The following is a 23527-nucleotide window of genomic DNA, read 5'->3' as shown; positions in this document are numbered from 1 at the left end:
ATTAATAGGACAATAGTAATGCGATTGACGTATCCACTAACTCATTATCACCGAAAAGGAGTTTCAAATCGGACCGACTAAGTGGTAAGGGTTTGGTACACAAAAGAGATCATAACAGATTATTTAGAAACAGATTAACCTTATACAATATGGATTATGTGTATCTCCGATCGGACCAACCTGTTTTATGGATCAAAATTGATAAACAAGAGGTTCGATTCAACAAGTAAGTTCGCCGAGGGTTTAGAAGTTTAAAGGTTTGACTAATTTTGACCAACGATTTCCCTTATATAGTTCAAAAACCTAGCAGCGAAGTTATGGTAACTTTGCCCTTTTTACAACTTCGCTATGGTCAACCAATTGGTCAACTTCGCTATTTTGATAACTTCGCCCAGAGTCAACTACGCTTAAAAATAAGTACGCCCATTGAGATGTTGAATAAAGTAAAGAAAATGTGATCAAAACCAAGTAACCAAGTGTTTATGAAAACATACCATAATATATAATACATAACAAAATAAGGATAAATAAACGGGATCAAATTTCAGTCTTGACGAGAACCAGCATGTTTTAGAAAAGATCCGAACAGGAACCATACTGATTAAGTGGTTGTCACAGAGATCCATGTTCAGCGATATTATGACATAGAGAAACAGGTTGTAGGCGGGTATAAAACTTAGTATGGCTTTCATCGCTTCTATGATACAGATTAGGTTCAAGTAAGCTCAAAATTTAGATGGACATCACATGAGAGATTGTGATGCCTCCTATCTATTCTCAAAGCGTATTTGGCTTTCCCCAAGTCACCCCGAGTTGACTTCGACACGTAGTGTCTGATCAATCAATGCGCACATGTTGACCTTCCAATTCATCTTCCAGATCTTTCTTACACTTTGAAAATATTCTTTCTTGCCTCTTTCTTGATATTTGTAACGAGACTAGCTTCATAAGGCTCAACGATAATAACTAGAGTTTTTTTTTTTTTTTTTTGAATCAAAGACAATGATATAACTGTAAGTCTAAGACAACTGCAAGTCCTGAATCTGGATCACTGCAGATTACTTAACACTATCTTCGCGGGAATCAGAACACTCACGGGCTCGTGTATGACTGGGTAATCACTTTTATGCCTATCATTCGGAAAGATGTATGTGGAGACATGCACAACTCAGAATGATTCTCCACAGTAAATCGAGAAGATTAGTTTGTATCACTTCTACTTTTACGCACCATAGAAATCTACCATAACAAACAATGACTGTTCTAAAGTCTTTTAGGCCTAATTACTTCACCAGTTAAGCACACAAAAACAGTTTATCTATCACTTTCCAAGGTTGGATCAATTTTCATTTTAACACCGTATTGAAACTTCTTGCGAAGTTATAGACTGAAAAATTATATCATTTCCCTAAAAAAAATTTAAAATTCAAACGCCCCGAACAAGTCAAAGTCTTTAGGTAAACGGCTATCCTGAAGATCCAGTGGATCAGCCGGACCGACCACATACGAGTATGTGTCCCTCTGACTAAGTATGAACGACTAATTTTAAGCGAAAGAATAAAAACCCATCATAAACCGCCCCGGTCGCTTTCAGTCATTTGGTTAATTACTATCAAAAATCTACACGTAGATGTAAGGACCAAACATATCCTTGGGATATGTCCTTCAAACTTGAGCACCCAACATAGTTTTAAGCGATAGTGATGTTTTTTTTTTATGATAATAGAGAAAACATGGTTACTCGGGATTGATCATGCCATTAAGCTCAACAAGATTTTGAAAACGGGAGCGGTCAAATGCTTTAGTAAAAAGATCGGCAAAATTATCCTGTGAATCAACCTTTTCAAGCAAAATTAATTTCTTCTCAGCACAATCCCGTATAAAATGATGACGAATGTCAATATGTTTAGTTTTACTGTGTTTAACGGGATTGTTAGTTACTGAGATAGCAGCAGTGTTATCAATGCAAATAGGAGTTTGAGTGAAATTCAGACCATAATCACGCATTTGTTGTTGTATCCATAAAACCTGGGAGCAGCAGTTCAATGCTGCCATGTATTCTGCTTCGCAGGTGGAAATGGCTACAGAGGTCTGCCATAATATTTCAAGTACTATCATATATCCTCGTGTGTTTACATATATTCAACGTATTAATCATCTCGACACTCGTATCGTATACGTGGGGATTCCGCACCCTCGTGTTACGAGATACTCCTGTGTAGATCCGGATGGGAACCTACAATTGGTATCAGAATACATGGGCTACTGAAGGATATTGAACAAATAAGAGAAGACATGATCATGTCTTTCAAATGACATGATCATGTAGTAAACTACAGCCCTTAACAAACAAGAGAAGACATGATCATGTCTTTCAAATGACATGATCATGTTTTTAATTTTCTTGGCAAACCAGCTACAGCCCTTTTCTCCAAAAGAAGTCGTGATTCCATATTCAGCATTAGGCCATTGCATACGCTGTTGACTACTCTTTTAACCTTTAGGCACTAGTGTATACTTCTTGAACATGAGGTATTACAGTACAGAGGATACCAAAGAGCCAATCAGAGGCTTAGATCTACATTTTCCTTGAACATGATCATGCTAATAAACAAACATGATCATGTCACCCCTTTCTACAAACAGAAAGTCGCACCTTTGCCTTTTTCTTGAGGAATTCATGAATACCAAATCTAGCTTATGTCCAGTTGTATTCTCATACCTAGTAGCTTCAATCAAAAGGGGAATAGTTTTCTTGGATACCAAAGAACCAATCAAAGGGGTTAGATCTACATTTTGCTTGAACATGACCGTGTGTCTCTACAAACATGATCATGTCTCACTTTTGACAATAAAAGGAGCCGTTCACATAACAGAGAAGAGGAGAGAAGAGTTTTAACCCACTTTTTCCAACTCTCTCAAATAATTTGTGATTTCAACTCATTTTGCAAGTATCTTGTTAGGCTTCCACCATCTTCAAGATCCTCTTTCCAATCTTCAATCTTTGTTTGATCTTAGTTTGCATTTCCTTGTTCTTGAACATGTTTTGTAAGCTTATTTCTAGTTTGATTGTAGTTGTATTAAGCCTTATGGGCTAATTACTTTTGCTATCTAGACAATGTTGAAGCCTTTGCTAATGTGATATATTATCTATGCATGATTTTGGTAAATTGGTGTTATTTCAAGAATATGGTTGAATTTATATGTTAACATTGATGGTGTTCATACTTGTTAGAGTTGCATAATCATGTTAGTTTTACAAATATTTGGGCATTCATGTTGGAAAACTATGTTCTAGATGTTTGTTTGTAAACTTTGAATATTCATGTTTTCTTTGTTTACATTACTAAGTTAGGAATGACTAGTAAAGATTAACTTGATTATAATATTATTGATGAGTATGGAACCCTACACTTAATATTGGAAAATTGATGAATGTTGTTATGATTCTTGACTTGGTAATGACTTGCTAGTTAAAGTTTCATAAGTTGATATTGATTTCATGAGTTTGGCTACTTTAGTGTAATCTTATGTGGTTAGAATGTTGTTCATACTAGCTTTCCTTTGATTATGAGAATTTGTTGTTTTGACAAACAAGTTAGTCTATGTTTATCTCTTGATTGAAAACCCTTCATGATGATTATTTGCTAGTATTAGGTTGCTTGATTGTAATCTAGTATTTATGTTTAGATTCATGATGTTTTACCATATCATTGCTACTTGATCATATTAGTGGAGTGGATTCATGTCTAGGTAGTTTGTTGGATTGATTGTGTTCTTGTGTTTTTACTTGCTTATTTTCATTGTATGCTAGTTTAGTTAATTAAAATTCAAAGTGAGATTTACTTGTTCGGTTGACCATCTACATAGATTTAGTACTAGAAAGTTGTCGTGTCCATGGATTGATACTCGGTTCTTGCTAACACTTTATTACAAACGATAGGTACACTTGCATTTCGTGTGTGGTTTAGTTGTAGGTGAAAATCTATTTTAAAACCCGATTTGTGTGGAACTTTTATTAACATTTTTATATATATATTCACACACGTCAGTATGCTTCAGGTCAGACCCCCTCTTCAGCTACAGTGGCCGGTCTGTCGTTAACTTGGTCTTTTGTCAGAGTATGCACTGGACCTTATTGGGCTGGGCTTTTTATCTTGGGCCCTTCTATTTTGATGATGACTTTGGGCTTTGTTGGGCCAAATCTGAGGTAGCCTCTTCAGTGTAGATTTGTGTATTCCCACTTTGTAATTCCACGTACATCATTTCTTCCTCATCAAAGAATATAAAGGTTCATTATTCGATATTTTTTAAGTCTTGATGTGACCACTTATATATGATCATATGATTCATATCTCATGATGTGTATTGAAAGCAGTCATGTAGACAAGTCTTCTGTTGTCTATTTGTATATATGTTTTATTCGATAATATTTATGATAGCATGCTTGGATGTTTGTTTATGTAATTTTACCAAGCTTATCATTGGAGAGTCAAAACCAATATTAAGATTTTTGTTCTGGTTTATGTGTTTGTCTTGTTAATCGTTATTCTATACAAAAGCATATTCCCTCCTACCAACTCATAATCACATGTATACGGGTCTCCAAAGCATGAATCCTCCTACCTACTCAAAATCACATGCATACCACAAGTCAAGTTGTCTTTTCTGTCTATATGCTCCATATTGCCCAATATGGAGCATATTAGGTAATTATATAACATCATAACACCATCCATCACCTGTGACTATGTGAGAAACATAACATTCATTCTCATTTCATTTTTTCACATATAATAACACTCATTGTCAAAATTCTCGTAATGTCGTGGTGGGACGGCAACTATTTTTTTGGCGAAAATTTTAATGATCAGTCAGACATTCCTGATTCTTACGAGAAACCGCTGCAGCCAGCTCTAAACGAGGAGGAGGTCGTCATTGGTTTTCGTTCACAAGACAATAGACCCGTGTTTCCAGACCTAAACCAGGCAAAATATTTATTTCTTAATTTACAATTGAGTAAGGTTATAATAAAAAATGGATATTTCCTAAAAAGTATAAGAAGGAATATGAACCATTAGATTTAATAAAATACATAAGGGTATGTCGTCAACAATAATAAGTTTTAATTATGGAATAAGAATCTATATTAACTAACCTCCCATAATTTTTTGGAACAAATACAGTGTGTTTTTTTAACAAATGAGACTACTATTCTAGTGTTTCCGTTTCAAATTAAACTTCACAACCCAATACATCCTTACCTATTTCTACTAGAATAACATAAAAATTGAATTTCCAAAACACATCAAATATTTAAATTTAGCGTGTTTCTGTAACAAACAACCCAATACATCCTTACCTATTTATACTAGAATAACTTGAAAACTGAATTTCCAAAACACATCAAATATTTAAAAATTAGTGTGTTTATGCAACTAACAAGATTGCATTCATAATTTGTTTTTGTTTAAATATCAAGAACACACCAAAACCCTTTTTAAAAAGGTAAAATAACCATATTGAACTTACAAACAATGGGGCTTTTTTTTAAACGAAGTCAGATGATACTGAATCATTTTTGGTCAAGTTTTAAAATAATCTTCATAGATCTTTCCTTCCACATACATCGGTACCCACCGCCCTTCTAGAATTAAGATTTTTTCTTCAATTAAACTATCAAAAATTCTATCAAAATGTTACCATGCATATGGCTTTCGGGTTTCTTGTAGATCAAATGGTGATGATAACATAGCATTTTGTACTTTAAGATCCAATGGCAGCGTGTTTTAGTTCATATTTAAATTAATTTTTTTAATAACAAAGAAGTTAATTGATGATGTACGTATAAATTTTAAATTAGATGATTGTTTCTAAAATCATCTTCACGATTTGGGTTTATTATGAATCCCGGTTGGATCAAAGCTAAAAAATGGAATCAATCAATATAAATGAGTTTAGAAGTTTCTTTATTTAGTTATAGTACAAAAGACCATAATATCCTTGTGGAGAACAAAAACTAGAGTTAAAATAAAACACACTATAGATTTTACCCACATTTAATCTTAACCATTAATATGCTTGATCTAATGGTTAGAATCCCTTCCTAGTCTTTTTAGACACTTCACTCTTTTTAGTATAACTCCACCCTTTACAATTGGTTTTATCTTTATGCTCACCTTTTAACCATAAACATGTTTCAGGAGCCTCTCCATCACGGTGAATCTTCGTACGGACAACATGATTACACGAGCTATAGATACGGGGTGAACCTTCGTATTCACAACACGATTGTTCAAGAAACGAATACGGTTGTGAACTTTCATACGGGCAACAAAACTATGGGGATTACGGCTACGGTAGCGAACCTTCGTACGCACAGAAAAACTATTCGGACAAGGCATATGTAGATGAACAAATCAAGAAGGAGTTAGTGGATGACGAGGAAGGCCCTTACTCGATAGTTTCGTTCGAAACTGATCAGTCCATTTCCATAAATCTTAGTCTAAATGTGTTTTTTTTAGGAATTTAACTCCCTTGAAGAGTTAAAGGATTGGGTAAAGAATAGGGGAACCGATAACGGTTACGTTATTGTCACTAGAAGATCGAAGAAAAAAGGAGAAAATGACGCGAGTGTATGGCTTCAATGCAGTCTTAGCGGCGAGTACAAAAGTAAAGCCACAGTGAGAAAAACTGGCAGCAAAAAATAGGTTGCCCCTTCTCACTTAAAGGGTGGTACGATACAAAGCATAAGGTTTGGAGGTTAGACGTGTTGAACGAGGCACATAACCACAGTCCTTCTGAAAATCTAGAGGGTTACGCGTATGCCAGAAGGCTTTCTTCATATGAATACAAACTGGTAGAGCAGCTGGCAGCACAAAACATCCCAACACGTAACATTTGGAAAACCATAACAAAACAGAACCCCAAGAGCGACTTCATTCCAAAAGATATACACAATGTTATTCAGAAGATTAATGCCGAAAAGAGAATCGAATGAAAAGGAAGAAAACTACATATGGGTCTTGGAGATGATCAAGTCGATGTTGGAAGAGTGTATGGAGTCGTGTGTCGTTATAACAGATAGGGACTTAGCACTCATGAACGCGTGTGATAAAGTTTTTCGGTTTATCATGAGGTGCCATTACCGGCGGTGATCCTGGTTTATCATGAGGTGCTTCCAAATGAAGACGGGGCTCATGTTGGCGATCCGATCGATCATGATATACCACCGTCACCTCAGCCGCGGCCGCAACAACCTCGGTATCACACGTCTACTTGGATTTGCCTCCGGCTGCACGGGCGCTCGCTCAGGACTTTGGTCACCGGATCGACTGCATTGAGACTTGTTGGGGTGGGCGGTTGAGACAATGAAGGATTTGAGGCAGGCTCACGGATTGCAGGAACGACCACTACCATTGCCACGACAGTATCCGACGGCCGGTCAGGATCCGCTCGCCGCTCAGGATTCGCCGCCCGCTCAGGATGTCTAGCCATAGCTTAGGTTGTTGACTATATTAAATTTCAAATATCAGTTGTAAGTTTGTTATGTATGTACAATTTCAAATATCAATTGTAATTTTGCTATGTATGTACAAACTGATTATATATTTATGCAAATTTTAATTATTTATGTCAAATATCAATTGTAATTAATTTATATTACTTCTATTTTAATGTAAAATTAAATTAACATAATCACTCAAATAAAATCTATACTTTTCGTCTATTAGATAAGCTAAAATCTATATATATGTTCTGAATAATAGTTTTTTTTTACTACAAAATGACCGATACTTATAACCAAAAATTATCACAGTATGGTTCATATGGTCCATATATACCCATATGATACATATTGAAACATATCATCTTATAACCAACTTAATCAGACACAAAAAATTCACACTTAGGTTCATATGGTCCATATTGACCATTATGGTTCATATGGACCATATGGTCCATATCTACCCATATGATACATATTGGAACATATCATCTTATACATATTGGACCATATGGTCCATATCTACCCATATGATACATATTGGAACATATCATCTTATAACCAACTTAATCAGACACAGAAAATTCACACTGAGGTTCATATGGTCTATATTGACCATTATGGTACATACTGGAATAACAACCAGACTAAAACTGACATGTCCAGCTTTTTGTCTGTTAGATGAGCCGATATGCGTCATATTGGCCAATATGACCCATATAAAGGTGTCTAAATAGAAAAATGGGGTGTCTCAATAGACGGAGCCTTCTATAAATAGGGTAAACCTCTAGCTCAACAAAACATCTACAAGCAGCAGCAAGATCATTGTAATCATGTCTAAGATCCACAACAAAACAATCATATGCATGCTTATCACGGTCGTTTTTGTTGGTACCATGACAACCCAATCCAAAAATAGTTATGTCGGTAAAGTCCTTAGCCTTTAAATGTGTTTTCATTTTTACTTAAATATGAAATAAAAATGTACGTCTAACCTATTTATAAAAATGTACAACCACTTATTGTACTTCTGTGGTCGACGTGAAAAGTGGAGATACATGTTTTTGACGTCGCTCAGAAGTTCAAGTTAAACTGCTCTAAACTCTTCAAATTAGTCAATCCAAATTTAAATTGCAATGACTTATTTGTGGGCGCATGGATTTGTGTCGAGGGAGTAGTCACAATGTCACATCGTAAGTGATTCAACTAAAAAATTGTTATTGTACTAGAAATGGAAGTATGGAACTAGTGGATGCATGTATCAAAATTACCTAATGGCAACAGCAGCTGTATGTTTATGTTATGTTGTAGCTTAATTATGAATAAATAAATTTAAATAAAATGTTTGTTTGGTAAGTCAAGATGCATTGTGTGGAATAAAATCAAGGTTGTACAAATCCTCTGGGCAGCTGTATGTATGTATGTATGATGTTTCTGACTTTCTTCTGGGTTGCTGCTGTTGACCCATGTATGTGTCTTTATCATTGGTCAAAGCCTAAATGTAAATTTCAAACGTATTTTCCCTAGTTTCTATGCAGCAGCATGTTTTCCACTTTTTTTTCTTCTTCTGTTTTTTAATCTTTTATCCCCAAAATTCTTGTATTTATTTAAAAATTGTACACTTTTTATTGTCAAACAAAAACAAAAAAAATATTTTTTTTTAAATAGAAAGTTTAAGATTTTTTATTAAAATATTTATAAATAGGTAGTCTTCATGGGGTCTTCTTTAAAACTTTTCCACAAATGATTATACCACAGTTAAAAGACTACAACATCTCAATAAAACTTTAATTATACTTTCCCCTTTTCATGTAATTGTTAATTTGTTTTTTTTTTATTTTCTAAAAGAAATGTAGTATCTAATAGTTTTCTAAAAATTAAAATACACAGTTTTATTTGTTTATTATTCTCTGTTTCCATATAAATTTTATAGAAATCCACGTTTTATCCAAAATAACGTATTTTGTTCACGTAAGATTACATGCGTGAGTCCTGACCATGTAAGAATCCGTTCTGAAAACTAAAATAAATAAAACACTTTTTTATTGAAGTTATAATGCCGAAAGTAAATGAAAGCAACAAAGTACAATAATGAGTAAATTATGGTTGGTCTTTTGCATTCAACACGTGTCAATTACAATATGTTACAGGGCTCTCAAGAGAATTGGTGTGTTTCACAAGATACATTAACCGAAGCAGTGCATGTCGGGGGGAAGACTTGAGCACTTGTATCTTGAATCAAGTAGTAGGAACATCAAGGGAGGATTGCTTTTAGATATGAATATGAAATAAATAACTTTATTTTGGACAGGTAGCGGGTCTTTCAACTAAATAATTTTAGTATTTTATGGGGAAATAAAATGCACAAGTAGCAAGGATTTAGCCACAACTTGCAGTAGTAATCGTGCATCGGTAGGAATTGCTCAGACTTTATCTTATCGAAGCAATAGTAAGTAACCTAGGAGCTGTACGAACGGGTAAGGTTTGTACCGATCATTGAAGATAATATCATTAGAAAGCCATTGCGTATATTCTACTCCAAATTTCTTCTCCCCTTTCACGTGAGATAAGTTACCAGTCATCACTTTTTCCTTAATATATTCGTTGCATTAATTGTTTCAAACAACCGGACTTGAGCATCAAAATCTCATTCAGGTTATCACATTCATACTGGCATTCTAACATTAATTTTTTTAACGGTTTCATTTTTATCTTATTTTATTTTTGTCATTGCGACGTGCTTGTTTTTATCAATATTTTCGAATAGTATCAATGACCTGCCGAAACTCGCAGTTTTGCAACACTTCGTTTTTGTATATAAAGTTTCGAATGTTATCAACAATGTGATGGTTTCCTTTTTCCTATATAAAGTCACCTATGTTATCAACATCTCCTTCAGTGTGCCGGTTCGCAACAACGTTTCAATTAGATTTGATCACGGTTTTACGCCCCTCCACAACACATGGGTCTCAACAGCAAATATAATAACTGTAAAACAAAAATCATGTTGGACAAAGAGAAAAACAAACAACATATATGATGCTGGCTTGAATGGTCCTTCGCAAACCTCGTGGTCCTGGTCCTAGATATGTTTAGTGAGTATTATTTTTTAATATATGAAATTTAAAAATGAGAGAGATGCAATGCAAACCATTTTTTTATATATAGAAATAACCCAACAAGTGAAAATATTTTATAAGAGATTAAACCGGTTGCGGTGTTAAAGAAAACAGAGATTTAACCAGTTCTCGTTGGTAATATATTTGAGCTGTTTTTTAGATTAAGGGGGCGTAAGGGTATGTTTAGCAAAACTAGCTGGTAGCTGTAGCTGAAAGCTGGTAGCTGGAAGCTGGTGGCTAGAAGCTGGTGCTGGTAGCTGTTAGCTGTAGCTTTTTAGAAATATTTAGGTGTTTGGTAGAGTAGCTCGAGCTTTTAATAAAACTAGTTGGGTGCTTGTGCGGTGCGCCGTTTTAATCCGAAACCTATTCTGACTTGACCCTTTCGACTCAAAACCGTACCAAGATGAACCGAACTAAACTAGCCCTTTTTGCATCGACTTGTTCCGACCATAATTTGGTCTTACACATGACCCGGGCTTGCCTGACTCGAGTTGTTGTCGATCCTAACCAATAGTCCCATAATATGTTAATTTTTTAAAGTTAAAGAAGTATAACAATATGATACTAAAATTAAAGAAAATAAAATGGGCGTTTTTATGATGCAATTTTTTTAAAAAAATATTAACGTGCGAAAAAATTATGATGTTTTAAAAAGTCATGGGGGTAGTTGTTTTTGAATATAGGTTAAATATGTAATTATTATATGAATTAACAAAAGATTATGAAAGTTCAAGTACCAAAATTGTAAAATTTGAAATACCAAAAGCTTGTCGCTTTTTCTAGCTTTTTCTAGACGCTAGTAGTTGAAGCTTTTAGCTACTTTTTCTCCTAATCTAAAAGCTTCAAGCTACTCTAACCAAACAAGACTTTTCAATAAATATGAGTTTTTTTTAAAGCTTGTAGCTTAAAGCTCTTAAAAGCTTCTAAAAACTCTTTGCCAAACATACCTTTAGAGCTAATAATGTGGAGGTCATGGGTTTGAAACTGATTCTAAGTGTCAAACGTCTTGTCGTTAAGTGAGGCTGATTTACCTTTTACATGATGGGCCTAGGACGGTCTGTCATGGGCCGGTTTGCGTGTCCAGAACAATACATTTTTGAGCTAAGTGTTGTAATGGGCAGGGACGCCACTCCTTGCCACCTCACACAACAGTTAACCTTCACAACCATTAGAACACTAAGGCGTTGTTTGTTTTTGAAGACAAAAACTGTCTGCAATCTGATTTCATCTGATTTCATGTCTGCAACTGAAGATGTGGTCTGAAAGTCTGTAATCTGAAAATATAATACTGTTTGTTTTATAAACTGGATATCGTCTGCATAAGCTGAAAATTAGTTACATATCATATATATTACAGTAGATAAAAGTCATTTAACGTCTGTAAATTGCTAAAATAATTGGTGGTGGTGTACGAACTATGGAAGCGAGTGGTGGTGTACGAACTATGGAAGATGGTGGTGGTAGACCTTATGGTAGGCGGTGAACGGTGGTGGTGGACAGTGGGTGGTGGTGATGGACGGTTTTGGTGGGTGGTGGACGGTGGTAATGGACGGTGATGGTGGCCGACAGTGGGTGGTGGTGGTGAGGAACGGTTGTGTTGGGTGGTGGACGATGGTGGTCGGTGGTGGCGGCGGACGGTGGGTGGTGGTAGTGAACGGTAGTTGTGGCCGACGGTGGTGGTGGTGGTGGGTGGTTGACGGTGGTGGTGGCGGATGGTGGTGGTGGTGGATGGTGGGTGGTGGCGGACGGTGGGTGGTGGTGGTGGTGGTGGTGTTGAACATTAGATGTTGGTAGAATGTTAAGAAGTGTGAAGATGATGGATATTAGCTTATTATTTAAGACCATAAAAGTAGTTTTCAGATCTTTTATTTTTTTGTAAACAAACTGTCTTTAGGGGCTTACGTTTGCGCGCCCGCAGACATATGCCTTTTGCAGATGTTTGAAGCAAAAACAAACACAACCTAAGGCGCCACCCTTCCTCTTCGCCAGCCAGGTAACGCCCAAGAGGGCTCAAAAAATGGGGGTACCCTCATTTCAAATAATCATTTTTTTATACTTAATATCTTGGTTAACTAACCCACTCCATACTACTTGTTTTTGTGTTGGTTAGTTAATTTTCATTGCCTACATGATAGTGACATGATATTACTTATTTTATTAATTAACCTTTATACAACACTTAGTCTTAAATAAACAAGTTTTTTTAATAATACATCATTTGTTAATTCAGATGTGGATATTATAATATGTTACTCTTCTAACACACGAGTACTTATCTTCCTTCAATTTTAAGCTCCTGCCAAAACTTGTTTATCTTATTCTTGATGAGTAGTCACCTCTTTTTAGGTTCGACAAATCACCTTTGTTTGTCGTATTATTTGTATGTAGAGATTTCGGGTCTTTATTACAGATATATTGTAAATGTAATCAACAACGGCCTTCCAAGAAGTAAGTTATATGATGGTTCGTACGTTATTCTTGGATTTTAATAATAAAAATTATTCTACTTAGCTTCCCATTTTTATGATTTTATATAAAATTAAGCATTTGAGAACTTAAGGTTTATATAATAAAAATTGGTTTAGACAAACTTGAGTGTGGCCGAAGGAAGTGGACTGATCAGGTGATTCATGATTTCCTTCACATGGGGTTTTGCAAGGGATAACTGAGAGTAAATTTGCATCTTGAAGATTATAACTTGGATTATGGGTTGTGTTAGTTTGGGTAGTACAGAGGTAGGGTAGTGAAAAGTTTCAAATACCTATAAAGGATTATCCGCGGGTTATTAAGGACTTCCTCAAGAGTCACCCGTGGAACATTTTCATCACCCGCTAGGGGTGTGCACAAAACCGAAAAAACCAAAAGAACCGAATCGAAAAAACCAAACCAAATTAGAAACCGGCGTTCGGTTTTGAACTTTAGCAACCGAAATATTGGTTTTGGTTAGGTTTTGTATTTTGTTAAGAACCGAAACCAAATAACCATAACAATCAAAATAACCATAATATCTTAACCATAACCATTAAAACAAAAGCTACCGACCAATATATGTTTAGTTTTAACATATGGTTAATAACGATTAATATTTGGTTTCTACATGTGATTAATAACTGATAAATAATACTGCTATTTTTAGTTTGATATTAGAATTTTAATTTTAAATGTATCTTTTATTAGCTTTTAATATTTGAAGTCCAAATATTCAGTATTATATTAATCATTAGTTTTAAGAAAAAAATATCATACCGAATTTTAATATCTTGGGTCGAGGTTTTTTTGCCCAAAAAGTTTTGCCTCGATTAGCAAAACCAAAAAAATCGCATCCAAAACCGACAACCGAGCGGTTTTAAAAAATTATAGAACTGAAAGTTTGGGTTTTTGATTCGGTTTTAGTCAAAAACCGCACAACGCACACCACTATCACCCGCATAACTTTAATCAGAGGAAGATCAATAATGAAAAGCTCCAAAGATCATCCGCCGGCTACTTAAGACTCCCTCAAAAGTCATCCGCAAGACATTCCCATCATACGCAAGATGACAGAAGAGTGATGTCGGCAAATCAGTTGTAACCAACTTCTTTCTAAAAGATTTATGTGAAGATCCTTTCTTGAAGGGCACGTGATGCAGTAACCAATTAAAGGATGACAGCTGGCAAAGTTGTTATAACCGTGCACATGGCCAGTTGTCTCACTTTATCATGAGTGGACACGTGTCCAATTTGTTACAAAGAGCATCTTCTAGAAGGGGACAGTTGTATCAATAATATTTCCTTAACCACCGGGAATAAAATACTCACTCCATCATTATGAGGTATTCGTTCACGCTTCACACATTACATCAATCTCTGTATTTTCTCTCTTTAAGAACGGTAATTATTCTCACGCTGGAGGGTGGTTACGGGAAGACCCCCACTCTTGTCATTCTCGTAACGAGCTCAAGGTGTTCTGTTTTGCAGGTTTCCGTCGCCGGACTTTGTAAAGCTTTTACTCATATCGACATGTCATTTGTCACTTAACTCATACCCTGTGGAATCATTGGTGTAACCTATTCGGGTTTAGATTTGTGATTCTTCAGGTAGAAATAATCTATTTATATGCATAAACAAGTTAGAAACAACATGAAACCTCATTGGGTTGCAAGAAGAAAATAAAAAAGGAGTTAAGGGCTAAGAGTATTCATGTCAGCTTCTGTATCTATATCTCTATAATTACGCTAAAAAACAATACATTTTCTCTCTCATATACAATTAAATAATATTGTTTTTACATCTTTATCATTATTTTTTATCTTTCCTCCACTTACAATCACTTTCAACATGTTGTATATTGCATATACATGTTATATACACATGGTCGTACATGAGTGGTGAAAACTTAGTTTTAAGAAGCTTTTAAGGTCATATAAATGTGGGTTATATGGCCGTCCATATGGTGCTTTATGATTTTTAAAGAGTGTGCATAGATTATATATGACTATAGTAATGGTATACGTATTGGACGTATATGAGCCATATGCTTAACAAAATGAGACAAAACACTAAGAATGGGACAAAATACAAGAAACATGACTTGATAAAAAGTGGTGATGTTTACTTAACATCCAGCTTGACGAGAGTGTATTAATTAAAACTTTAAAAGCACAGGGTGGTACGTACCTCAGTAAATATTATACGTACAACAGCTAGTCATGTATTTCATATAGATCGCGTAATATAATTATATAAAAGTGTTAAAACGAGTGTATATGAAAACGCGTGGGTTTATTAGCATATTTTCATTATTTTACTCTTGACTCTACAATGAATCCAAACCCAGCCGTTATAAATACCCGCACCTTTTTCCCCAAAATCCTCATCATCACGGCTTCTCTCCAAATCTTTCAAATCTTCATTTTCAAAACTCTCAAGTCTTAACAACTATATCTAATATGGCTCTAGCTTATCTCGGATCCAACGTAATGTCTTCACCAGTACCCCACCTCCGTCTAACCCAAGACGACCTCAAAAAAATAGCCGTCTGGCATGGTCCTGGGCCTCGGCACCGGGTCCACAGCCAGACACGCCATCCACCGCATTGGTCAACTTCTCCAACAAAAACTCACCAACATAACATGCATACCGACTTCAGAACAAACCCACCAACACGCTTTCTCTTTAAACATACCCCTTTCGGACCTCGACACCCACCCGCTCCTCGATTTAGCTATCGATGGAGCGGATGAAGTCGACCCGGATATGAACTTGGTCAAAGGCCGTGGCGGCTCATTGCTACGTGAGAAAATGGTTGAAGGTTGCTGTAACAAGTTTATTGTGATCGTTGATGAGTCGAAGCTGGTCGACTATGTCGGGGCGAGCGGGCTGGCAATGCCGGTCGAGGTCGTGCGGTTTTGTTGGAAGTTTACTGCGAATAGGTTACAAGTCTTGTTTGAGGAGTGTGGGTGTGTTGCAAAGTTAAGGGTGAATAATGGTGAGGGTGAGGCGTATGTGACGGATAATGGGAATTATATAATTGATTTGTATTTCAAGAAATGTATTGGGGATTTGAAGGCTGCTGGTGATAAGGTGTTGAGGCTTGCTGGAGTGGTGGAGCATGGGATGTTTATTGATATGGCCACTACTTTGGTTGTGGCTGGTGAGTTTGGAGTTACGGTTAGGAATAAGTGTTAAACAAATTGAGTTTGATATTTGTTTCGAGCTAACATATATTATTTGATGTGAAACTAGTGTAACTAGGAGTCTAGGATTAATGTTTCTCCATCTGTTAATTTTTTTAAAATATTTATGCTTTAGTTTGACAATTACCGAAGAACATGTCTAATGGTATCTAGGTGTGTAAATGAGTCGAGCTTAAACTCGGCTCTTGAGTCATTTCAAAGCTCTTGCTCAGCTCGCTTATTTTTTATTGAATAATTCATATGCGTTTCTAGCTAATTTTATATATTGAGAGAATAATCTTGAACAAGCCTAAGCTCGTGTAGTACATTAAACGGGCCAAAGCTTGGTCGTGCGTTGTGCAGTTAATATATTGAAGTCCAAAAGAGGTAAAACTTAAATATACACAAGGCTTGACGACCCTAAACAAGCTTCTCCTATGGCTGGAACACGGGCTCGCGATAACTAAACAATTTTTGTTTGTATTTTTTAAAGATTATGTGTCAATTTGACGAGTACTATTGTAGGGGGTTTTGTCAACAAAATTAAATTCCGTGATGCAATTGGGAGGATAAATAAACAAAGATTTTGAATGATATGGTTGTCTACGTAAAAAAGGATATAACAAGAAGATTCAATATCTCAAGCTGTTTTTGGGTCCTTACCGACTAAATCATTTGCTTAAAGTGCACATATACACACCACGATATTCTCCTTTTTATAGAAAATAAAAACTTGATGTTCACGTAACTGGAACGGACATTGAACATGGACTGGATTATATTATAATCGATTCAACTTAAAAACGTAAAAATAAAAATTAAAAAATTGCTTTACCGAACTTGCGGTATTAATGGTTCTTAGTTAAACCAAGTGAACCAACTTGAATGGTTTGGTTTTAATAACATTGAGTAAACGTTAATATTAACGGAAATACAGGCTTCCTTCAAATTAATCAAAAACCTATTTGGTTTCTCTAAGTTACTTTAGAATAGTACGATATGACAAGAATTTTTCGGGTAGAAGAGGGCAAGTGCCTCTTAGAACATCCGCAATCCGTTCCCTTGCGCTACCCATCTTCATCAGACATCAGGTGTCTCTTAAAGCATCCCCAATCTGTTTCTTATCCCTAACTATCTTCATCTTTAGAGTTTAGAGAAATCAATAAAAAGTTATCACTCGATCTCATTTCTAATGTTATACCCTATTATGAAATATAGAGAGAAAGATTTAGAGCGCTACAAAAATATCCGCTATACACGGAGAGTAATTGTTTATCTCAAAGAGTATTCGAATTGAAATCTTCATCCTCATTTCTATAATTAAACAAAAAAACATGTATATCCATATTTTAAAAACGAACATGCTGGATTTTTCATATTTATCAACTTCCAATTATAATTTTTTATTCTTTATAATTAAATTTTTCCTTCATTTCCCTCACAAATAGTCAACCACTCATAAAAATTGATTAACCACCTTTCACATGTTAGGAAAGGAAACCGAAAACCAACATATTGGAAAGTCGGCTGGTTGTGGAATTGTGGGTAGTAAATAGTAAGACTTGTGTAGTCGTAAAGCTTCACATCCAGGGGTTATGCGCCACGTGGCGTCCAGTCAGAGTTATGGTTTTGTACAAAAACATGCTGTAGTCATAACTCTCCACATCCAGGGGTTATGCACCACGTGACGCCTAGTCATTATAATTTTATTTGTTTTTTTAAATAATAATTCATTTAAATAAATTAACATAAAATTAAAAATTACATTAAACTTCCAATTAAAAAATACATTAAACTAAATTAAAAAAATACATCAAATTAAAATAAAAAAAACATAAATAATACTAATAAAACTAAAACTCATTTATATTTTTCTAAAATTTTCGCTCGTCGATTGGCTTTTAGAGATTGGACTATCGGGTCGTCTTCGGATAGCTCGTTTGATAAAATCTCGATGTCTTTGTCCATCTCATTCCTTCGAAGTAGGTCGACGGCGTCCAAATTTACTTGAAGTCGTTGGGTTCCAAGTTGGTGTAAATCTTGGAGTTAAGAGTTCATTAATTGGAATTGGCTTTCCAATTCGGGATTCGAACCCGTTGCCGACGACGAACCGGCCCCTTTCCCCTTTCCTTTGCCTTTGGTTCTTCTACCCCCCGGCCGAGGCATGTCGGTAGTATTCAAGGGGTCATTATCGCTTAAGTTGAAGTTTCGAGCGCCGGAACGGGACGTGTCTGGATCAACCGAAGATGATGTTTTAGACTTTTTTTTACGCGGACCACCTTCGCCTTCGACTTCGGCTTCGGCATCCAACACCAAGCCCCATTTTGGGTGAAACCTCAAGAGGTCTTTCCAAATGCCAAAGTAGTTGAAGGTCCTGCCGACCTTATGTTGAAACTCAACCAACACGTTATCCATGACTTCCGCGTCCGAGACACCACTACTCCTAGTTCGATTCATCCGAGAGAAAACCGTATGGAAAGCCATGCATTTGGTGTTTATGTCGCCCCATTTCGACAGTAACGAATCTTTTTCTCGACGCGAGTCCCCGTCAAGGTTGTGAAACCTCTCTATAATTTTGTGCCAAAATACCCTCATTTTTTGATAGTTCGCTAAAAAAATAAAAACATTTCAAGTTTAATGTTTGTTATAAGAAATTTAAAAATATATATATGCATTTTAAAAACCTACCGCATTTGGCATCTTCCGATATTTGGCACCAAGCACGAGCACATAGTACGCACTCGTCGATACTCCACGATATCACCGTCTTTTTAACCCGAGGTTCGTCGGCGGGCTTCTTTGCGTGTTTTTTCGAACGTCCGCGTTGGCTCGAACCGCCCTCGGGTTGTGTCTCCGGCACGAACTCGACCTCGAGTTGGGTCTCCGGGGCGGGTTGGGAACCCGAACCCGCAAAAATGTTTGTCATTGGGTTTTGGAAACCGGGCACCGCATTTGGCATAGAGTTTTGTAGAAGTGCAAAGTACGCGGCCATTTGCGGGTCATACATTTGCGGGACGGGTACGGTTGGCGTCGGGGCGGTAGATTGGTTCGGTTGTGGATTTTGGTTGGCTTGACGGGCATATTGACCGAAACCGAGAATATTTTGGTTGTTGTTTGGAAACATGATGGTAGAAATATTAGTGTAAAAGATATAAATATTTGTGTAAATTGGTAGATTGGAAGGAATGTGTTAAAAAATATAAGTTTGGTTTATTTATATAGTATAAATATAATTAATTTTTTTTTAAAACTCCAACGGCTCCAAACCAACGGTAACTTTTTTGATCCGCGTACCATTCTCGCGTTTTAGATACAACGCGCAAAAAAAAAATTCAACATAACGCGGGGGGGGGGGGGGGGGGGGGGGGGGCGGTGTACCCCGCGTTATAGCCCATAACGTCCGGCACAACGTGCCACTACACCTGGTCTAATGTAGGATTTTGAAACGAGCCATCCTATTTGGGCCTCTTTTTGGGCTTACTTTCTCAGCCTAGCCGCACAAATCCCTTTGTTTTTCAAACCGGATAGTTTTAAAACCGCTTCGAATTGGGTAAAAAAAAGTCAAAACTAGATGGGGGCAAAACCAGTTTGGTTTAAACTGGTTTGTTAAAGAAAAACTGAAGGGATCAGAACGGATTAAAATTTGAAGATTAGATCGGACTAGGACTGCTAAATTGGTTACAAACTGACGGATAAAATCAGAAGTAAACCGCTTTCACCTAAATTGGTTTCAATATCGGCTTTCATATATGGTTTTGAGACCCCAAACCGGTTTTGATGTGCATCTATAGGCTACTATAAATTGTCCTTTAATTAATTTAATTAATTATTTGAAGATTGTAAAACATTTGTTGTCTTGTCTCTATGAAGATATGATTTTTGGTGATATATTTGAATAATATTAGTTCAAACTTCTAGTTACCTTTTTGTATTTGGATTTCTAACTTTAGGTGTTTAATTTATTGGGTTATACTTTTAATGCATATATTGTGTTGTATTATCTCTCGGTAGTTTCCAATCTTTCCCTCCACATTTTGAGGATCATGTCTGCTTTATTTACACTTTAATTCTAATTTAAATCCTGTTTTCCTAACTTTTTTATGACATAAGATGATTAAATATGACATACGTATGTCATGAAAACCAATGTTGCCCAAGGGTGTAACGTGCCATAGGGAGAAATGTGTGTAGGGTCTACCGTGAATTGGAATTACCACTTAACACAAGAGAGCGTGTGATGTGATGAGACGTCTCCTTATCAATATAACCATCACAATATCACATTACCGAGTTTAGAATATCGAAATAGTGATTAGATCCAAGGGTGCAACTTAGTGTAACCTGTGAGGTCTCCGAACCCCATAAAAGAAATTATACGTGGTGTAAATTTACTCGTTTTTCGTCTGAAAATTTATATGTTTTGTATTCGAAAAATTTTATACGTAGTATAAATTTACACGATTTTTTACATATTTGAAACAAGAGAGATGTTTGATATCGTGAAATGGATGTCCATATTTATTTATTTCCTTAGCTTCTACGGAGTATTATTCTATTCACAACCGATTCTCCTTTAACATGCAATGAAAATTACCCTTATTTTCATTGGTTCCTCTTGCATAAGATTACTTTCTTGACCAACAACTAGCCGACTTAAAACCTACATCATCATATCTCTTAACAACTTATACACACTCTTTCTTATCTTTTTAAGATCTAACATTTACCCTTTTAGTTTTCTTAACACAGACCCTTAAATTCCTTGATAAGTAAGAAATAGGGACAACTATTTAACCAAAAAAGACAAAAAAAATCAAAAGATGCATCCAATGTTTTTTTTTTCACCTTTATTTGTCATACTTTAATCCATGTTCATATATAGTTTTGAAAACTTATATAGTTAAATATAACGTTCAGGATATAACTTTTTTAAGTTCAGTGTTTTAACTAAAAAGTGAAAAACGTCCTGACACATAGATATGAGGGCTTTCACTAATTTTTCATAAAAAACGCGTAATAGTTTAACTAACAGCATAATTATTATTCAATCTTTTTTTCCTTTTATAAAAAAAGTGAGCGGGCTAAATTTGATTGGGACCCCACACCCTTAAGCCCTTTGCCCCATTAATGCAGTAGTGTACTTTGGGGCTCAAGCCAACGCTCCTTTATACTTGGTTGCAAGGACGTATCGGGGCCATGCAAGCCTCGGCTTGTCTAGAGTCTGTTTTTGATGGGGCACCGAAAATAATGTCTAAGCTGGGGCTAAATGGCTAATAAGACAAATAATTGGGGCCTAAAATGTTCAAATAACAACCTAATAAAGACAGGCACAATAATAGACTAGCGGTGATAATGAATGAGTATAAGGTAAATAACTTTGTTTTGCTTATCGTTATAACAATTATCATTAATTTTTGAAGAATATAAATATACATAAGTGCTCATTATTAGTACTCGTATGAGGCATCCGAAATATCAAGACAACACTACTTGGTTGTAATGATCTGGCTGGAAATATGTTGATGAGGTGGCAGCCGCGCCGCCCTGCTACGGTTGGCCTAAACACACATGCTTTTTATGATAAATTTTATATCACAATAGATCCAAATGTTTTGCGGTTCAAACCTTTTCTTTTCTGCTTAAAGGTTGTTTAGTTCTACAAGGAAGAAGGACAATCAATTTTTAGTGGAAAGTTAGTCTAGTTAATTTGTGTAATATATAAAAAAGACTAGTTATAAAAACTTGTAGGAGGTATGATGCTTTTCTTGAATATGACCACAAGTAAAGTAAGAAAGAAAAGATGAAGGAATGAAATACGCCACACGGTTTTGGCCTTTACTTTCGACTTTGGCTCAAGCTAATCTCATAGGGTAACAAAAAGATATAAAGCTAATCACTTTTGACTTCATGCTAATTGCAAATGGATCATTCTTGTAAACCTAATGATTTAATTTGTAATTTTAATTAAATGATATCGAGCTAAGAAATTGAATCAATAGTCTCAACGTTTTTGGTAGGGTGTGCATGATACCGAAAAAACTTACCTGAAATTGAAAAAACCAAACCAAAGCAAAACCGACAGTTTAGTTTTATTTTTACGTAAAACTGAACTTTCGTTTCAGTTATGGCTTTGAATATAATAAAAACAGAATGAAACACATCGAGCTGAAATTATAGATTTTCATTTTTTTTTCTTTTAAGTAGTTTATAAGAATTTAATGAATAGTATAACCCAAATAGTTAAGCGTTTTATAAATGTATAACAACGAATTAGATATTATTTAAAAGAAATATCAGTGGTTGGGGTCATGGAATCTCATATCAGGGCGACACCACAATTACTTAGAGCGGGTGTAGTGGGTCGCTTTGCCCCACCTAAAAACCCAAAAGCGCCTAGGAACAACCCCCCCCCCCTCGGCGCTTTGATCTCTTTGATAGGGGAGAGCGCTTCCCACAAAGCGTCAGGTGAAAGTTTGGGTTAGTTAACATAGCCGTTGGTAACATCTAGATTTTAAAAAAATATATATTTATTAAACTCCATCCTTTATATAATCAAACATATCAATTTTTTTAAAAACCACAACTCAATCTTTCATTCTCTATAAAAAAACATAACAAAAAATCTTCTATTCTCAACCTACTATGAATCCATTCAACATTTCCATGTTCAATTTTGGACAATTTACAACCAAGCAATGCATGAACACCACCCAACCGACTCAACCGAACACCGCCCAAGCAAATCAACCAACCCCAACTTCTCGGTCGGTTTTAATTTTGACCTTAACATGTTGTTGTATATGCAATATTTAGGGATGCCCACCAACTTACAAGCCGATGTTTTTGACCCACCGACTCAGCCAAACTTCCTGGTGACACAAGACGAGATGGTGCCGGAGACGCAACTCGATCCATTGTTTCAAGACGAGCCAAATGAGACACAACTCGGTTCGAGCAAATCTAAAAAAGCAAGACACACAAAAAGAAAGACACGAGCGAGCCTTGGACCAAAAAAACAACTATGCTATAAACCCCTGAAGAGTATTTGACCCTTGCAAGGTTGTGGACCGTGGTCTCGAAAGATCTCGAATGTTGTAAGTGCTTAATATATCTTTCATTTATGTACTAATTTCTCCTTAAACAAAATTATAACAGTTACTAATATGTTTTCTAATTTTTTATAGACGACTATCAAAGATTAGGCATAGTTGGGACAAAGTTCGGGAGCTTTTATTCAATATAATGGC

The 23527-nt window shown here is 35.8% G+C and overlaps 1 pseudogene; it reads left to right on the top strand.

The window, feature by feature from the left end:
- The first annotated feature begins 15554 nt into the window (after nt 1–15554).
- Nucleotides 15555–16293, top strand: LOC143619666 (putative ribose-5-phosphate isomerase 2 pseudogene; annotated as a pseudogene).
- Nucleotides 16294–23527: the final 7234 nt, after the last annotated feature.

Source organism: Bidens hawaiensis, unplaced genomic scaffold (assembly GCF_021521415.1).
Source record: "Bidens hawaiensis isolate Kalapana, Puna unplaced genomic scaffold, B.hawaiensis_p1.1 tig00000296_1, whole genome shotgun sequence".
NCBI classification, from domain to species: domain Eukaryota; kingdom Viridiplantae; phylum Streptophyta; class Magnoliopsida; order Asterales; family Asteraceae; genus Bidens; species Bidens hawaiensis.
This window is presented reverse-complemented; position numbering and strand designations above follow the sequence as displayed.